Source organism: Apium graveolens, chromosome 3 (genome assembly GCF_009905375.1).
Source record: "Apium graveolens cultivar Ventura chromosome 3, ASM990537v1, whole genome shotgun sequence".
In the NCBI taxonomy this organism is placed as follows: domain Eukaryota; kingdom Viridiplantae; phylum Streptophyta; class Magnoliopsida; order Apiales; family Apiaceae; genus Apium; species Apium graveolens.
Genome location: NC_133649.1, coordinates 89,897,259 through 89,916,384, shown reverse-complemented (window position 1 = coordinate 89,916,384; position 19,126 = coordinate 89,897,259).

Sequence of the window (19,126 nt, the reverse complement as noted above, 5' to 3'; positions counted from 1 at the left end):
TGAGAACCCAAACAACAAATTAGCTTGTTGGGTTCAAGAGAGAAGAATCATTGCAGATTTGAACAGAGCCAACCATCATAGGGATGTGCCAATGTTCTACTTTCCTGTAATGCAGACACCTCAGGTAGGTGAGGTAAGTTCATCCATACTGTTATTCCCAGTGGACTAACAATGAGATTTACAGAAGGGGAATTGAATGTAAATCTCAAAACTTTTTTTTAAGTTTTGAGCAGTTTCTAAGGCTAAGTGTTTTAGTGAGCAAATGTGTGTGAATTGCTTGAAGCTAATACAGACAGATATATATATTCAAACACAAATGTAAAGAGCACAAAGAACTTAAAAACTTTTCTGGTGGATTTGTTGTTCCACCAGAGATGTGTTATTTCAGAAAATCTGTGATTCGAAGAATTAAATCACAGCTGCTTCCTAGTACAAACTAGATGATTTTCTCTCTGGATTTTTCTAAACAGCTCTGGAAAATTCACATCTAATTACTAGCTGCTACTTGGTTTATATATCACCAAGTTTACAAGTGAAGACAAAACTGTAAAATACAATTAAAAAGGCTCTTCACATGTTTCTTCTTCATTTCTCTATCCAATGCAATTTGGGTTTAGCTGTTAATCTTTGAATACTCCCTTGTTTGCACCAGAATGGAAATGCTGCATTTTCTTGATTCCTCCTAGAGGCTGCCATATTCCAGTTTGTCTCTGTCAACCCATGCGCCTCTGTTAGCTTATGAATTGTCACTATCAACTGCTATTGAACTAAGCATCCATTGAAGCTTTCATCTGTTGATGCCTTATCCGTTGAGGCTTTATCCGTTGAAGCTTTATCCGTTGATGCATTTAGCAGTTGAAGTCTTATCCGTTGAAGCACTTATCCGTTGATGGATATTATCCGTTGAAGCTTTAGAGACATCCGTTAAAGCTCTGTTTCTTATCCGTTGAAGGTCTTCAATATCAGTTGATACTTCTTCACTTATACAAAATTACAAGGCATGGAATATTTACAATTAGCCCTCCTATTTGCATATCCACTAGTAGTCAACATGACTGATAATTTCCCACAACATCTAAGAATTACAACTTGAATCCAGAGAATGAAATGTGCTACAATACTAAACTTATTTCTAATTAAAGCTACTCCTTCAACAGATAGCCAAGATGGTCTTATCCGTTGAGGCTACAAACACTAGATTTCTACTTAAGTGTTTTGTTTAACTTATCATATAACTAATACACATATTCCTAACAATGTCCCCCTATTTATGCCTACTAGAACTGTAGGCATAAATTTGGGTTTAGCTTGATGATAACAAAACACTTGAAAAACATATTAACTGTAATAAAGCAAAAATTCAAAAGTGCTGCACAAATGTGTATGCTGAGATGGAATTGAAGAATTACATTGTTTCCAAGGGTGCTCCTTTAGTCTGAGCAGATTAATTTCTTTTCCTTTGATCCCTTGTTTTCTTTCCTAGCCTCCTGTCATTCTCCTCTATTTGAAGTTGAAGTTGTCTGTAGAACTCAGCTTCATCTTCTTCATTGATGTCCAACTTAGATTGCATATCCTTGAGAGTTTCATTACTGGCAATCTTGAGCTGATCTTCAAGTCTGAAAAATCTTCTGACTCTTTTGTTGTCTCTGAACTCCATCAACCAATGAGGTGATTTATGAACTGTAATTCCTCTTTCTTGAATGAGTAATGTTCTAGGCAAGGCATTGGGCTCCCACCAAGTCTTCCTTATGTTGGCAATCTTGTTGAAAATCTCAGTCTTGGCAGTCCTGGTGAAGCCAGAATCCCCTTTTATGGCTGAGTAGACTCTAACCAAGGTAGAGTAGCCTTCATTCAGAATCCTGTAGAGAGGCCAAGTTCTTTCCCCATTCCTTTTGTATTTGAACACTAGTCTTTCTGGTAGCTGTCTGTAGGCATCTATTCCCCTTACTTCCTCCAGCTCATCCAGATAGAGTTCAATGTCTGAAAATTCCTTTATGTCACAAATGTGAACATAATCATCCTTAGAGGCTTGTGGCTTAGGCTTAGGCTTCTGAGTGAATTTGATTGAGGTTAGAGGAGGTGTTGATTTGATTTTCCTTTTCTGTTTCTTTGAAGGTGGAGAAGTGGTTAAGAAGGTGGGCAATTTGATGGTGTCCCAATCAATTGGTTCCTCCTTAGGAGTGATTGTTTCACCATGGATGTTTATGAAGGGGTAAGGCATAATGGGTTCAGGAATAGAAGGTAGTGGTTTGGATTTTGATTGGGTTTCTTCAGTCTCATCTACCATCTTTCTTTTTGCATTGGCCTTCTTCTGTTCCCTTTCTGCCATTCCTCTCTTTCCTTACTTCTTTCCCCCACATCATCACTAAACATGTCCCCCATACCTACATCTTCACTCTTGTCTTCAATTTCTTTCTTTTCTTCAGCTTGATTTGACTTTAACTATTTTTCAAGCTTCGCTTGTGCTATTTTGTCAACCTTTAGCTTTTTGGCTTCTTCCTTCAACCTTCTGGCTTCTTCCCTCTTGGCTATTGAGAATTTGGGATGTCCTTGCATCACACAGATGCTCTTTCCCTCTCTAAAGATAATAGCCATGTTCATCCTTCCAACCACATCCTTGGTCTCTTTGTGCTTTATGATACTTCCACCCAAAACCTTGTGTTCATCAGGCCTTGAAAGAGGAAAATCCACTTCTTTCATCTGAGCAAGGCTTAAAGGATTCTTTGTAGAGTCCTTATTGGATCTGTTGTTGGGCTTGAGAACCATAGGTTTCATATTCTTGGAAGAAGTTTCTCCAACCTTATTCCTCCTTACTGGCTTGAACTCCATAATGATTGATTCCACCTTTGTGCTATGCTTCACAGATTGTGATTTAGAAGCTGTAGAACCAAAAATTTGTTGCACCTTTTCATCAATTTTCCTCCTTTGCTCTTTGACTTGCAATTCAGCTGCTGCTATCTGGATTAGATCAATTCCATCAAGCTTTCCTTTGATTTGAATAGTTGGAGAAGTGGTGATGGTAGGAATTAGCACTTTAGATATTTGAACTGTTGTTGATGGCTCTCCTTCCCCTTCCCTTTTATTCTCCCCCTTTTTGTTATCATCAAGGGTAGGGGTCAAGCCTTGTGCTTTTGCCAGCTGCATTAGTAGATTTGTCTGAGTTTGTTGATTTTGAAGAATGGTGACCATAGAGTCTTCAATGATCTGAACTCTATTTTCCAACCTGGCCAGCCTCTTGTCAGCATCAGATTCTCTCCTCAATCTCACTAACAAATCTTGCATAGTACCATAAGGCATGACTGAATCCAACTTCTCAACATTGTAGGATTTCAGATCAGCAATATCCTGCTTGAGTTCATCCACACTTAGATTCTGTCTGATATGCTGTAACTGCAAGAGATGCAGAGAGTCTAGATGAGCCTGAAGAATTGCCTTTGTACCAGCATCTGTAGTCTCCTGAAGGGCCTTCTGTATAGACATTACTTGCTTGACCAAAGCTACATCCAACTATTCTGGTGTAGATTCCTTTGCCCATGCCCATTCAGGTAGATTTGGAACAGAACTTGGGCCTGCTGCTCCCCCTAAGTTCATGCTCTCATCCAAAGAATTAGAGTCATCATCATTAGAATTTGCTCCAAATTCTTCAGATGGCTCACCAGCTTGAGAAGGCAGCCTATTAACAGCAGCTTTGTCTCTGAGAAGAGATTCTGAAGTGTGTACAATGTTCAAGGTCTGTTCTGCCTCCACATTGCCCTGAGCAACCAACAATTGATAGGCTGGAACAGGGTGAGTAAAAGTGTCAGCATCCAAGGAAATGTTATCAATTACAGCTTTGTAATGTTGCTGAAATTGTCTTTCCTTTTCTGCATCATCCACAATCATTGACTCACTAGCAATGGCTGGATCCACCCTTATAGCTTCTGTACCTGCCTTTCTCTCATTTTCTCTATTTTCTTGCATCAGGGGCTCCCCCTGGCTCACACACACCCTCACACCCTCATCCTCACCTTCTAAGGTGGCACTCCCCTCACTTACTTTTGCCATGCTGGAAGAAATAGCATGCATATGTTGACTCTCAAACTCTCCTTTTGCCTAGGAGCAACCCAGCCTCTCACTCAAATTATCACTCCCTTCCCTCAAACCTAAAAGTGATTGAACAGTAACCATGTCTTCTACAGTTGGAATTGTTTCTATTATATGTGTAGAGACCATCAACGGATAGGGAGTATCCGCTGAAGTGGAAACTGATGGTATCAACGGATAACTACTGTTAAGCTTATCCGTCGAATAACAACCACTTGTCAACGGATGAGAGATATCCGTTGAAGAAGGAAAAGATGTAGATATTGAAAGTAACATAATTGTTGAATCTGTGTGAATTGATTTTAAGTGAGGTGACACAGATTCTTCAACTATATCTGAAAGAATTGGCTGATGATCCAACAAATCATCTAAAAGATGATGATCATCAGGATTTGAGTGGGGCTCCTCCCTGAGTTTTAAGGAGGGAGAATCAGGAATTGATGTGAATATCATATCCACATCCAGAGAGGGTGATGGAGAGTTTGATGATTGATGTGTTTCTATTATGAGAGAATGGGGCTGTGACTCCACATTTGCTGGAGTCACATCAAGCTGAATTTGAGAAGGCAAAGATACAGGTGGATGTATCTGTGCTGTGTGTGCCCCTTGTGTGGAAACTAGGGTTTTAGCCTTCTTTTTCCTTGAAAAGGCTTTGATTGGTGAATGTGTGGCTTCAGTGTCCCTCCCTCTTTTGTTCTGTGTCCCTGGTTGGGGATTATTTTCAATAGCTGCATCCTTTTGGGAGGATACAACTAGGGATATGTTTGACTCCTTTTGAACCACCACAGTCTTTTGAGAGACTGTGGCTTGGCTGGCTGGGGTACCACTCACCTCTCCCACCTTATCCTGGGGGGTTTCTTGATGTTCACCCCTTCCCTCACCACTTACACCCTGTTCACTCCCTTCAGGGTTTATGGTAGTTGTTACAACTGTTGTCTTTTGAGAAACAACAGAGGTGGTTTTCTTTGACTTGTGTTTTGAAATTTTAGTTTTGGTGGCTTTGGTAGGAACCTGTTGGAACAAAGACACAGATCCCATTGCCACACTAGAAGGCAAAGAAATAATGGGGTTGGAAATAGTAGGAGTTATAGAAGTATTTACCTCACTTACCTGTGGTGCATTCATTATTGGCAAATATACCAATGGCACCTGGCTGTTGAGGTTGATTCTCACAAGGTCTGTAAGGACCCTTTTCTCTTGAGCCCGACATTTGAGTTTATTACTCTCATTAGATATAACCAACCCTTCAGCAACATGATTAGCCAATAACATAAAGAATCTAGCATAATAGATGTTATGGGGTCTATTAGCTTTATTACCTAACCTGGAACCTAATTCTAGCATGACATAGTTCCTAAACTTGAAGTACCTATCAGAAACTAACATATAGAGCATATTAACAAGAGATGAAGTTATGGCATCAAAATTGCTAATCTTCCCAGAGAAAACCTTGATAAAGGCATCTCCAAGAAAACTCAATTCTTTCCTAAGGCCCTTCCTTCTAATACTACCTAAACTAGCAGAATCAAAAGCATAGCCTATGGAATCTAACATAGCAGATACATCTTTATCAGTATGTGGTGTCATGGAATTATTTTCAGGCAACTTAAAGCAAGACTGTATATCATCACAGTTAATACAATAGTCCTTACCTTTGAGAGAGAAGGCAATAGTCATATCTGTGGAGTTGAACTCTGCAGTTGTCCAAATCTCCTCAATTACCTCACAGTAAATGGTTGGGGCTTCCGGCATTGCATAGCTTAGTTTGCAGTTTTTGATGAAGTCCATCATCTTGTGATAATCAGAATGGGCTTCATTCTTTTCAACCAAGGCTACGATATTGTTCTTTTCATAAACAAATCCAGACTGAGACATAATTTTGACTACTGGTGCCATTGTTGTGAGTAGAGGTTGCAGAGAAAAACTTGAGAGTTTTGGGAGAGAAAGAGAATAAAAATTGCAAGAAAGCGTAAAGTGAAAATAAGAATTCAATGGGCTTTCATACTTTCTTGAATTAAAACATAAATAAAATGATTAAATGATACTTTTAAATAAATTACATCCGTTTGTGAATAAAGAAAACTGTAGAAATTCTGAAAACTGCCTTTAATACAAATACATACAACAGTGTATATCTGTATCAATCGGTTAAGTAAAAGAATCAACGGCTGTGACTCACTTAAAGTAACTGATGTGACACTTCAACGGATAAGGTAAATAGTTATCCGTCGATGATCAACACTATTTTATCCGTTGAGGGATAAAATTACCAGAAATGTATTTGTCTTTCAACGGATAATGAACATCCATTGATAGAACAATTTCGGCTTTCAATGGATAGGGAATATCCATTGATAGAATAATTTTTACTTAAAGCCAACTTTGTTCTTGCAGCAAATTCATTTCAGGCTTCAAGGCAGATTATAAAGAGGACATAAATTTATGAATAATTAAGCATACCTAGCTCACTTACTAATCTTGTGAATGTTGATTCATCAAGTGGCTTGGTAAATATGTCTGCAATCTGCTTTTCACTTGGAACAAAATGAAGTTCCACTGTACCTTTCATCACATGTTCTCTAATGAAGTGGTACTTGATGTCAATGTGCTTGGTTCTTGAGTGCTGCACTGGATTTTCAGTAATGGCAATGGCACTTGTGTTGTCACAGAATATAGGAATTTTGTCAACAGTTAGTCCATAGTCAAATAGTTGATTCCTCATCCATAGTATCTGTGCACAGCAACTACCAGCAGCAATGTACTCAGCTTCAGCTGTTGATGTAGAAACAAAATTTTGCTTCTTGCTAAACCATGACACAAGCTTGTTCCCTAGAAATTGACAGGTGCCAATTGTGCTTTTCCTGTCTATTTTGCAGCCTGCATAATCTGCATCTGAGTAGCCAATTAGATCAAAACCAGACTCTCTAGGGTACCAAATTCCTAGATTTGGAGTCCCTTTGAGATATCTGAAGATTCTTTTAATAGCCACTAAGTGAGATTCTTTAGGGTCAGCTTGAAATCTAGCACAGAGACATGTAGAAAACATTATATCAGGTCTACTAGCAGTTAAATATAAAAGTGAGCCAACCATGCCTCTATAACTTGAAATGTCCACAGACTTTTCAGTCTTGTTTAATTCAAGCTTGGTGGCAGTGGCCATGGGAGTTTTTGCAGATGAACAGTCCATTAAGTCAAACTTCTTTAAAAGATCATAAATATATTTAGTTTGACTAATGAAAATTCCACCACTAACTTGTTTAACTTGTAAACCAAGAAAATAAGTTAGCTCTCCCATCATGCTCATTTCATATTTACTTTGCATCAACTTAGCAAACTTTTTACAAAGCTTATCATCTGTAGATCCAAATATAATATCATCTACATAAATTTGAACAAGTATTGTAGAGCCATTAACATTTCTAAAGAAAAGAGTTTTATCAACAGTACCTCTTGTAAATTGATTATCTAGAAGAAATTTTGACAAAGTCTCATACCAGGCTCTAGGTGCTTGCTTTAGTCCATAGAGTGCTTTCAACAGATAATACACATAGTCTGGAAAGTTTGGATCTTCAAATCCTGGAGGTTGGCTTACATAAACTTCTTCCTCCAATTCCCCATTTAAAAATGCACTCTTGACATCCATTTGATAGACTTTGAAATTGGCATGGGCTGCATAGGCTAGAAAGATTCTGATGGCTTCAAGTGTGGCAACTGGAGCAAATGTCTCATCAAAATCTATTCCCTCTTGTTGAGAATAGCCTTTAGCAACCAATCTGGCTTTATTCCTTATGACAATGCCATTTTCATCCATCTTGTTTCTGAATTCCCATTTTGTGTCAATAGAACTCTTGTTCTTTGGCTTGGGTACCAGCTTCCATACTTTATTCCTCTCAAATTGGTTTAGCTCCTCTTACATTGCTAAAATCCAATCTGGATCCAATAGAGCTTCTTCGACTCTCTTAGGTTCCTCCTGTGATAGAAAGCTACTATATAGACATTCATCTTGAGTAGCCCTTCTAGTTTGCACTTTAGATTTAGCATCACCAATGATCAGTTCAAAAGGGTGATTCTTGGTCCATTTCCTTTGAGGTGGTAGATTAGCTCTAGATGAAGTTGCCTCAGTATTGTCATGATGTGTGATAGAATGTTGATTGGTTGAAACTCCCCCTGAGATGCTGATCCTTTGAAAAGAATTGGGAGCTCTATCAACTGATGAAGTGAATTGATTATCCGTTGACAGACTGTGATCAACGGATGCTTCATTGTGAACTTCAACGGATGATGCACTTTGTCTTTCAGCGGATGCTGCATTGCTTCTTTCAACGGAAGCTGAATTATGACTTTCAACGGATGCAGCATTCTGTGCATTATCCAAAGGCAGATTTTGAATTCTTCTTGAGATGCCTTCTTCATCATTCTCATCTTCACTATCATCACAATATATCTCAATATTGTCCAATTTGAGTCCTTCATGATGTCCCTCATCTGTTAGTCCATCAATCTTTTTATCATCAAACACAACATGCACAGATTCCATGACAATGTTGGTTCTTAGATTGTAGACCCTATATGATTTTCCAGCAGAATAACCAACAAATATTCCTTCATCAGCCTTTGCATCAAACTTCCCTTTGTGATCAGGTTGATTCCTTAAGATGTAGCATTTGCAACCAAAGACATGCAGAAAGTTTAAAGTTGGTTTTCTTCTTTTGAATAATTGATAGGGAGTCATGCCTTTTTCCTGATTGATTAGAGAAATATTCTGAGTGTAAAATGCACAGTTAACAGCCTCAACCCGAAAATAAGTTGGGAGTTTTGACTCTTCAAGCATTGTCCTTGTAGCTTCAATTAATGATCTGTTCTTCCTTTCCACCACACTATTTTGTTGTGGAGTCCTTGGAGCTGAGAACTCATGTATAATCCCATTTTATTCACAGAACAACTTCATAGTTGAATTTTTGAACTCAGTTCCATTGTCACTCCTAATATTCATTACTTTGAAATCAGGATGATTGTTGACTTGCTTGATATGATTGATAATGATTTCACTAGCTTCATCCTTTGATCCAAGAAAATAAACCCATGAAAACTTTGAGAAATCATCTACAATCACTAGGCAATATCTTTTCCTTGAAATTGACAATACATTGACTGGTCCAAAAAGATCCATGTGTAACAGTTGTAATGGTTCATCAATTGCAGATTCAAGCTTCTTACTGAATGATACTTTCTTTTACTTTCCTTTCTGACAAGCATCACACAGTCCATCCCTTGTAAATTCTACTAAAGGCATTCCTCTAACTAAGTCCTTTTTGACTAGATCATTCATTGTCTTGAAATTCAAGTGGGACAGCTTCTTGTGCCATAGCCAACTTTCAACTGGACTTGCTTTGCTGAAAAGACAAGTAATAGATTCTGCATCTGTAGAGTTGAAGTCAGCTAAATACACATTCCCTTTTCTAACTCCAGTTAGAATTACTTTATTGTCCTTCTTACTTGTGACAATACAGGCTTCAGAATTGAAGGAAACAGTATTCCCTCTGTCACATAGTTGACTGATGCTCAATAAGTTGTGTTTGAGACCATCAACCAATGCAACTTCATCAATGATGACATTTTCTTTTGAAATCAAGCCATATCCCATAGTGAATCCTTTGCTATCATCTCCAAAGGTTATGCTAGGGCCAGCTCTCTCCTCAAACTCTGTGAGCAGGGTGAAATCTCCTGTCATGTGTCTTGAACAGCCACTGTCCAAGTACCATAGATTCCTTCTTTAACCCTGCACATAACAAAATCAATCAAGTTGATTTTGGTACCCAAGTTTCCTTGGGTCCAGCCTTGTTAGTCTTTTTCCTAGACTTCATTCCTCCTGCATCTTTTGACTTAGGTAACTTTGGGTCAACCTTGGTCTCAGATGTAGTTGGTTAAAGTGTAGGGTTAGTCACAGAATCATTTAGCACATTTGATTGAATTTGATAAGGCATAGATTGTGCAAACATATTATTCCACATAGGCATATTGTATGGCATTTGAGGCATACTAAATGCAGTAAAATAAGGATTATTAATATATGGCATGTTTGCAAAATGTGCATGGGGATTCTGATGAGACATAACAGGCATAGCATGCAGAGGTGACATAGACATGTTAGGCATGGAGGGATTTGAAGGCATGGGAGCATTCTTAACAGATTTGCAGTTATCAGATAGATGATTAACACTTTTATAATGCACACAGCTTTTTCTAGGAGCATACTTATTAGGTGTGTAATTGTTATGTTTATTAATCCCTACCTTCCCATTTCTTTTAGATTTTCTTTTAGTTTCCTTTTTATCCTCAACCAACTTGAGCCTATTTTTCAGCTGATCTAAAGTCATGTGTCCTATATTCACCTTACTGGCATCTTTGGATGTGCTAGCTCCTTCTTTGACAAAGTTCTTGAGAGTTGAACCATCCTTCTTATTGAGATTTTTATTTTTAAAATTACTTGCCTGTTTTAATTGATGAGCCTTCAACGGATGCTCTTTTTCTTCCTTCAACGGATAACTTTCATCATCCGTTGATTCCACATCCGTTGATAATCCATCAATTAATTCTAACTCCTTTTTGTTTTTCTTCCAGGCATCCTCACAGAATGATTCAATTCCCTGAACCTTGGCAATCTGAACACTAACATCCCTAGATGTTTTCCAGGCCTTGATTACCTCTTGTTCACTCTCTAACTGTTTAGAAAGAATTTCTACTTTCTTAACAGCTTCTTCTAGTTCACTCTCAACAGTCAAACATTTAAGTTTAATCTTTTCAAGCTCAATTTTCCTACACTCACTTGCAAAGTGCCCACTAATGCCACAGTTATAACATTTGAACTTGGATTTGTCCACCATGTTTTTGTTTGGCTTAGTGAATTTTGTATTTTTCCTAAACTTCATCTTTGCAAACCTCCTGGACAGAAAAGCCAGATGTTCATCAACATTATCAGAGTAATCCTGACTGGAATTGTCTTCATCCTCAGCTACTTGCTCTTTGCCCTTGCTTGAGTTTGATTTGCTTGTGCCAATTTTGAGACTTGGCATTGTCTTCTCCTCATTCCTGGCTTCAATTTTCTCACTGTCAGCTACAAGTGCAACTGTTCCTCCTTTTCTCTTTCCCTTTTCCAGCAGCTCATCCTGCTCCATTTCAAGCTCATAAGTCTTCAAAATTCCATATAATCTTTCAAGTGTGAAGTTCTTATAATCTTGAGAATTTCTTAGAGAGACAGTCATAGGCTTCCATTCCTTTGGTAGAGACCTCAGAAATTTTAAGTTGGAATCCTTGACTTGGTACACTCTACCATACAACTTCAATCCATTTAACAGTTTCTGAAATCTGTTGAAGGTATCATTTAATGATTCTCCTTCTTCAAAGTGAAAATATTCATACTGTTGAATAAGAAGCTGCATCTTGTTCTCTCTAACCTGCTCAGTACTTTCACAGATGATTTGTACAGTATCCCAAACTTCCTTTGCAGTTTGGCTATTGATGACATTGTCAAACATATCTTGATCTAAGCCATTAAACAAAATGTTCATGGCTTTCTTGTCCTTGCAGATTTCTTCCATGTCTTCAATAGTCCATTCTGCTTTTGGCTTGGGAATGGACTGTCCAACAACAACTATTACAGTAGCAGCTGTGGCCACTTTGTGAGGGATGTGGGGACCATTTTCAATACAGTTGATGTAGCTTTCATCTTGAGAAAGAAGATGTAAATGCATCTTCACTTTCCAGTAATGATAGTTATCTTTTTCCAGGACTGGAATCTTTATACCAATATCCTTCCTAGCAGGAGGATTCTTCTGTGCACTCATGATGTTAGCAGAATAGATCTTTAAACTCTTTGTATGTTAAGAGCTTGCTCTGATACCAATTGTTATTCCCAGTGGACTAACAATGAGATTTACAGAAGGGGGGTTGAATGTAAATCTCAAAACTTTTTTTTAAGTTTTGAGCAGTTTCTAAGGCTAAGTGTTTTATTGAGCAAATATGTGTGAATTGCTTGAAACTAATACAGACAGATATATATTCAAACACAAATGTAAAGAACACAAAGAACTTAAAAACTTTTCTGGTGGATTTGTTGTTCCACCAGAGATGTGTTATTTCAGAAAATCTGTGATTCAAAGAATTAAATCACGGTTGCTTCCTAGTACAAACTAGATGATTTTCTCTCTGGATTTTTCTAAACAGCTCTGGAAAATTCACATCTAATTACTAGCTGCTACTTGGTTTATATATCACCAAGTTTACAAGTGAAGACAAAACTGTAAAATACAATTAAAAAGGCTCTTCACATGTTTCTTCTTCATTTCTCTATCCAATGCAATTTGGGTTTAGCTGTAAATCTTTGAATACTCCCTTGTTTGCACCAGAATGGAAATGCTGCATTTTCTTGATTCCTCCTAGAGGCTGCCACATTCCAGTTTGTCTCTGTCAACCCATGTGCCTCTGTCAGCTTATGAATTGTCACTATCAACTGCTATTGAACTAAGCATTCGTTGAAGCTTTCAACCGTTGATGCCTTATCCGTTGAGGCTTTATCCGTTGAAGCTTTATCCGTTGATGCATTTAGCAGTTGAAGTCTTATCCGTTGAAGCACTTATCCGTTGATGGATATTATCCGTTGAAGCTTTAGAAACATCTGTTGAAGCTCTGTTTTTATCTGTTGAAGGTCTTCAATATTAGTTGATACTTCTTCGCTTATACAAAATTACAAGGCATGGAATATTTATAATTAGCCCTCCTATTTGCATATCCACTAGTAGTTAACATGACTGATAATTTCCCACAACATCTAAGAATTACAACTTGAATCCAGAGAATGAAATGTGCTACAATACTAAACTTATTTCTAAGTAAAGCTACTCCTTCAACGGATAGCCAAGATGGTCTTATCCGTTGAGTTTACAAACACTAGATTTCTACTTAAGTGTTTTGTTTAACTTATCATCAAACTAATACACATATTCCTAACACATACCCTCAACTATTCCAATCTCCTCAATTTCTTTGAGTTCAGGAGTAGCTATGGCAACTGTGACAATGACCAAACAGTTGCCTACCAAAGCTGCCAAAATAACTGTAATTTCTAAATCCAAGTCAAAGAAAACCCCCTCTGGTATCTCTCAAAAGGTACTAGTTGAAAAATCTACCAAAGCCAAAGAGGGGAGTGTGAAGGAGGGTCAGTTAGGTGAGGGAAGGGGTGAACATCAAAGAAACCCCAAGGATAAGGTTGGAGAGTTGAGTGAATCCCAGCCTAGCCACACTGCAGTTTCCCAACAAACTGCAGTGCTTAAAAAGGACAAAAGCTCACTTCTAGATGCATCCTCCCAAAAGGATATGGCTATTGAACAAAGCTCTCAGCCAAGAGCACAGGTCAAAAGGGTTAGGGACACAAGCTCACCCCAAAATTACACAAGAAAGAAGAAATCCAAAACCATTGGGGATGCACAGGGCACACACATAGTGTAAACTGATGCTAAAGACACAGTCCCTGCACTTTCTCAAATTCAGTTTGATGTGGCTCCAATAAATGTGGAGTCACAGCCAAAATCTCTTATAATAGAAGCCTCTGAAACACCATACTCACCAACAAACTCTCTGGAAGTAGATATGATAAACACTTCAATTCCTGATTCCCCTTTCTTTAACTCTGTTGGGGAAGCCAAAATCTAGTGCAAGTGAGCATCATCTTTTAGATGATTTGTTGGCTCACTTGCCAATTCTTTCAGATACTATTGTGACATATGTGCCTCAAATAACTTCAATCAACACAGAGTCAACAATATTTTCTCTTCCCACCTCATTTATTTCTACTCTCTCGATGGATATTGCTCATCCGTCGAGTAGTGATTGTATCTCGACAGATAAGCTTAACAGCAGTTATCCGTCGGATAGCTTTACCATTCACCCAATGGATATCACTTATCCGTCGAGTGTCTCTGCACAACTTCAAACTTCAATTATTTCTAGTGCAGAAGATTTAGTGGTAATACAGTCACTCTTAGGACTGAGAGAGGAGAGTGCATTGAGTGAGAGGCTGGGTTGCTCCCAGGCAAAAGGAGAGGAAAAGAGTGAATCTCAGCAATCCATTTATTCAGGATTGGCAAAAGTAAGTGAGAGGAGTCCCACCTTAGTAGGTGAAGGTGAGGGTATGAGGGTGGGGAGCCAGGGTGAGACCCTGATGCAACAAAAGAGAGATTACGAGAGAAAGGCAGGTACATGAGAAATAAGGGTGGATCCAGCCATTGCTAGTGAGTCAATGATTGTGGATGATGCTGAAAAGGGAAGACAATTTCAGCAACATTACAAAGATGAAATTGATAACATTTCCTTGGATGCTGACACTTTTACTCATCCTGTGTCAGCCTATCAATTGTTCGCTGCTCAGGGCAATGTGGAGGCAGAACAGACTTTGAATTTAGTACACACCTCAGAATCTCTTCAAAGAGATAAAGCTGCTGTCAATAGGATGCCTTCTCAAGCTAGTGAGCCATCTGAAGAATTTGGAGTAAATTCTAATGATGATGACTCTATTTCTCTGGATGGAAGCATGAACTTAGGGGGAGATGAAGGCCCAAGTTCTGTTTTAAATTTACCTGGATGGGCATGGTCAAAGGAATCTACACCAGGACAATTTGGTGTATCTTTGGTCAAGCAAGTGATGGTTATTCAAAAGGCCCTTCAGGAAACTTCAGATGCTGGTACCAAGGATATTCTTCAAGCTCACCTAGACTCTCTACATCTCATGAAGATCCAGCACTTAAGACAGAATCTGAGTGTGGATGAACTAAAAAGAGATATAGCTGACTTGAAAACTTATAATTCTGAGAAGCTGGATTCAGTAATGCCATATGGTACCATACAAGATCTATTACTGAGACTAAGGAGAGAATCAGATTCTGAAAAGAAGCTGGCCAAGCTGGAAGACAGAGTTAAAGTTATTGAGAATTTAGTGGCTATCCATCTTCAAAATCAACAGACTCAGACAAATCTTCTCATGCAACAGGCTAAAGCACAAGGCCTAACTCCTCAACTTGATGATAACAAAAAGGGGGAGAGAGAATCAAGTAAGGGAGAGAAAGGACCAACTGAGGGGGAGAAACTTCAAGTACAAATCAGCAAAGTAATTGTACCATCAATTACTGTCTCCAAGCCAACAGTTGCAGATGGTATAGATCTAATTAAAGCAGCAACAGCAAATTTGAAAGTTGCTGAAAAGGAAAGTTGAGTTTGATCAACTGGAATAAGATTGATGAGGAGATACAGAAAAAGTTTGAACTAGTCAAGGAGCCAGTTAAGTCAGCCATCCATCACTCTCATGTCAAGCCAATTAGTGTGAATGAGATGAGCATGAACTATCTGGAAAAAGTACAATCTTCCAGCATCAAGTCTCCAAAGGCTGAAACAATTCTTAAACAAAGGGCAATTTATCCAAAATCATCTTGGAAGAACCCTATGAACACTGTGTATGAGACACCCAATCCTGATGAAAAGAAGCTTCTGTCAAGATCTATTGTCTTCTATAAAGATCCAGCTGATTCAGCTTCAAAAAGGAGAATTGCTAAGATATTCAGAAATGGAAAGGAAATTTGTGTGGTAGCTGGACATCCACAATTTGCTCAAGCAAAAAAAGAAGAAAAATCCAGATTAAAGCAGGAAAAGAGGCAAGCTGCTCTAGATACAAAGAAGTCTAAACAAAAGAAAGAACAAATTGTTATCTTGGCCAAGCTACAGGCTGTAAACTCTTCTCAACAAATTCCCTCTCAACCATCTGAAGCTGCTAAATCAAAGAAGAAAATTGAAGAACAGAAGAAATCCCCAAGGAAGAAAGAATTGCCTAGAAGAACAAAAAAGAAACTGGATGTTGTTGACAAGGAATTGGAAGATCAATTTCCTAAGGAATCCACACCAGCTACAACTCAAGCATCAAAGCCCTCTGTGGTATTTGAAGACATAAGGGTGGTGGATCCCTACAGGAACATACATGGTGAACCTATTGTGCCAAAGGATGAGCCAATAGAGTGGGATAACATACCAATTCCTGACTTCAACTTACCAATCCTTAGCAAGCCAAAAAGGACAAAGTCAAGGGCAGTCAAGAAAGTGAAGCTGTCACCTCTCAAATCCAAGTCAGTAGTTAAAGCTCAACCCAAGGTCAACAGGGGAGACTACTTGTACTTGTGTGACATCAAAGAATTTTCAGATCTAAATCTTTATCTGGGTGAACTGGATGAAGTAAGGGCAATTGATACATACAGAAACCTACCTGAAAGGTTGGTGTTCAAGTACAAATGAGGAAGGGAGATTCAGTGGCCACTTCACAGGATTCTTCAAGAAAGCCAAGTTGTGCTGATTAAAGTCTATTCATCCTTCAAAAAAAACTTTGGGTTCAATGTAACTGCAAGAAGATTAGTATTGAAGAAGATTGAAGAGCTAAGGAGTGTTAGAGCTAAGGATGCACTCCCAAAGACACTAATCATCCCATATACAGGGAGAAGAGTGCATCTAAGGCCCTACTGGCTGATGGAGTTCATGGATGACAAGGGTGTGAGAAGATTCTTCAGATTAGAAGACCAACTGAGTATCTCTAGCAATGAGACTCTCTTGGAAATGCAAGAAAAGCTAGATCTCTCATAATCTGATGAACTGGAATTCCATAGACAGCTCCAGAATCAAATTGAGGAAAATAACAGAAAGCTTGGAAGAAGATCCAGACCTTCAAGGAACTAGAAATCTGCTCAGGCTAGAGGAGCATCTTGAATTGACTGTGAGCCAAACCTTGTACATTTTGTTTAATTGAAGCACTTTCAGTTTATCTACTTATCTTTAAAGATGTATGTTCAGGATGTTTTGTTATCATCAAGTATCTCTTAATTTATGGCTACAATTCCAGTAGACATAAATTGGGGGAGATTGTTGTGCATATGTTGTGTACTTGATGATTTCATAAACAAAACATCTAAGTAGATTTTACTTAGTGAAATTATGTAGCACTCGACGGATAAGAATTATAGTCCCGACGGATAACTCATTATAGTCCCGACGGATGATTAACTTATTATTCATCGAGTGAGTAGCTTATGTAATAATAAGTTTGTAGCACAATTATGTATGCACCTTTGTATAGAATCTGTAGTAGCATATAAGTCATGTTGACTTTAACTAGATATGAAGAATAGGTTAATTAATTGTACATAAATGATGTCTTATAATTTTGCATAAGTGAAATAGAGTCAAGTGCCAAAATAGCTACCGACGGATGATTAACAAAGCCATCGACGGATGATCAAATGACTATCAACGGATGTTTAATATAGCAGTCGACGGATGATCAATTAAACCATCAACGGATGTTCTGAAAGTCGATGGATGATCATATGAAGAATTCAAACAGCAGTTGAACAGCGAAAGCTGACACACAGCCGTCGAGATGTATACAAACACACTCTGGAAACCCATTAACTGGGTAATAGAGGACGAAAAGCAGCAAAGCTTAAGACTGATAGTTTTTATATTTGTTCAGTCTTTTTGACTTTGTAATCTTGGTATTATATAAACCAAGAGAGTAGAAAATAGAAAAATAACTGAGATAGCTGAGAAACACAAAAACAGAGAAATCTTTGTAAGCAGAATCATAAGCATTTCCTGTATTCTCAGTAGTTCAATTTGTAAGCAGCTGTGAGCATTCCTGCATACAGAGTCCTCTCGATATATTATATATATCTTTGGTGCAATTGTTTAAATCTACCAGAAAGTTTTTAAAGACTCTTGTTTTTAATTAATTATGTTTTGATTCAATTATGTTTCTATTCCGCATTGTGCTAATCAAAACATTATATCTATATTCGAGTTGAACATTTTTATTTCGAGAAAAAGGTTCAAGAATTCCATTCAACCCCCTTCTGTAATTCTTGCTATATTGTTAAGGGACTAACATATTCCTTTTCCACCAGTGACAAATCATTCAAGAGTTTGACAAACCTGTCATATAATTCAGTTAATGACTCACCAGCTTTTGAGTCAAAGTGCTCATACTCTTGAGTGAGTATAGTCCTACTGTTCTTTTTGATTGCATCAGTTCCCTGGCATCTTGTCTCCAAGGCATCCCATATCTCCTTTGCAGTCTAGCAATTAATTACCCTATTTGACATGACATTATCAATGGCACTATGCAGCAAATGCTTTACCCTTGCATCCTTGGCACTAGATGAGATGTCTTCAGTTGTGTAATCACCTTTCTCCTTTGGTATGGACTTTGCTGGTTGATCTGCAACTGCAACAGAGAGCTTGGTTGGCTTTATGGTCCTTCATTAATCCTATCAAGGTATTCTGGATCTATAGCTTCCAGAAATATAGCCATCTTAACTTTCCATATGGGATACTCAGAAGGTCTCAGTATGGGAACCCTAATTGTCTCATATCGACTGTGGATTTGAGTGTTGTGGCGCCCTCCAAACCCGGGTCAAAAGTTTGGGGTCCACACACACACTATTTATAACCTGCTTATAACAATAATAAAGATAATTGTAATATGCAGTGACCCTACTTACCAACTACCACGGACCGCAACAGGTTAAAGTATGCACACAAGCCAAATACACACTTATATTACAAACCGTTCAAATCCCAACTATCCAAACTCAGAACTGAGTATTAAATATTATTACAAACTTTTATAAACTTATACTATCCCAAAAGAAGCCTACTAGCTTAGCTCGATCAACCTGAACCCCTAGCTCTCGCGCTGGACTGGGGATCCTTGGTACCAACCGATTCCTTTTTAACTGGAAAAGAACATAAACAACATCGCACAAATGAGCTAACTAACTCAGCAAGTCACAATGACAAAACTGAGAATAATGATCATCAGGTGAAAATGGTTACGATATCAAGTGAACAATGAATTATGATTTAGAATTGGATATTATACTTTCATTTTAAAGACCAAGGTTAGGCTGCTGATCAGTCACGCACTAACCCCGAGCAAAGCACACATCACTGCTCTAAC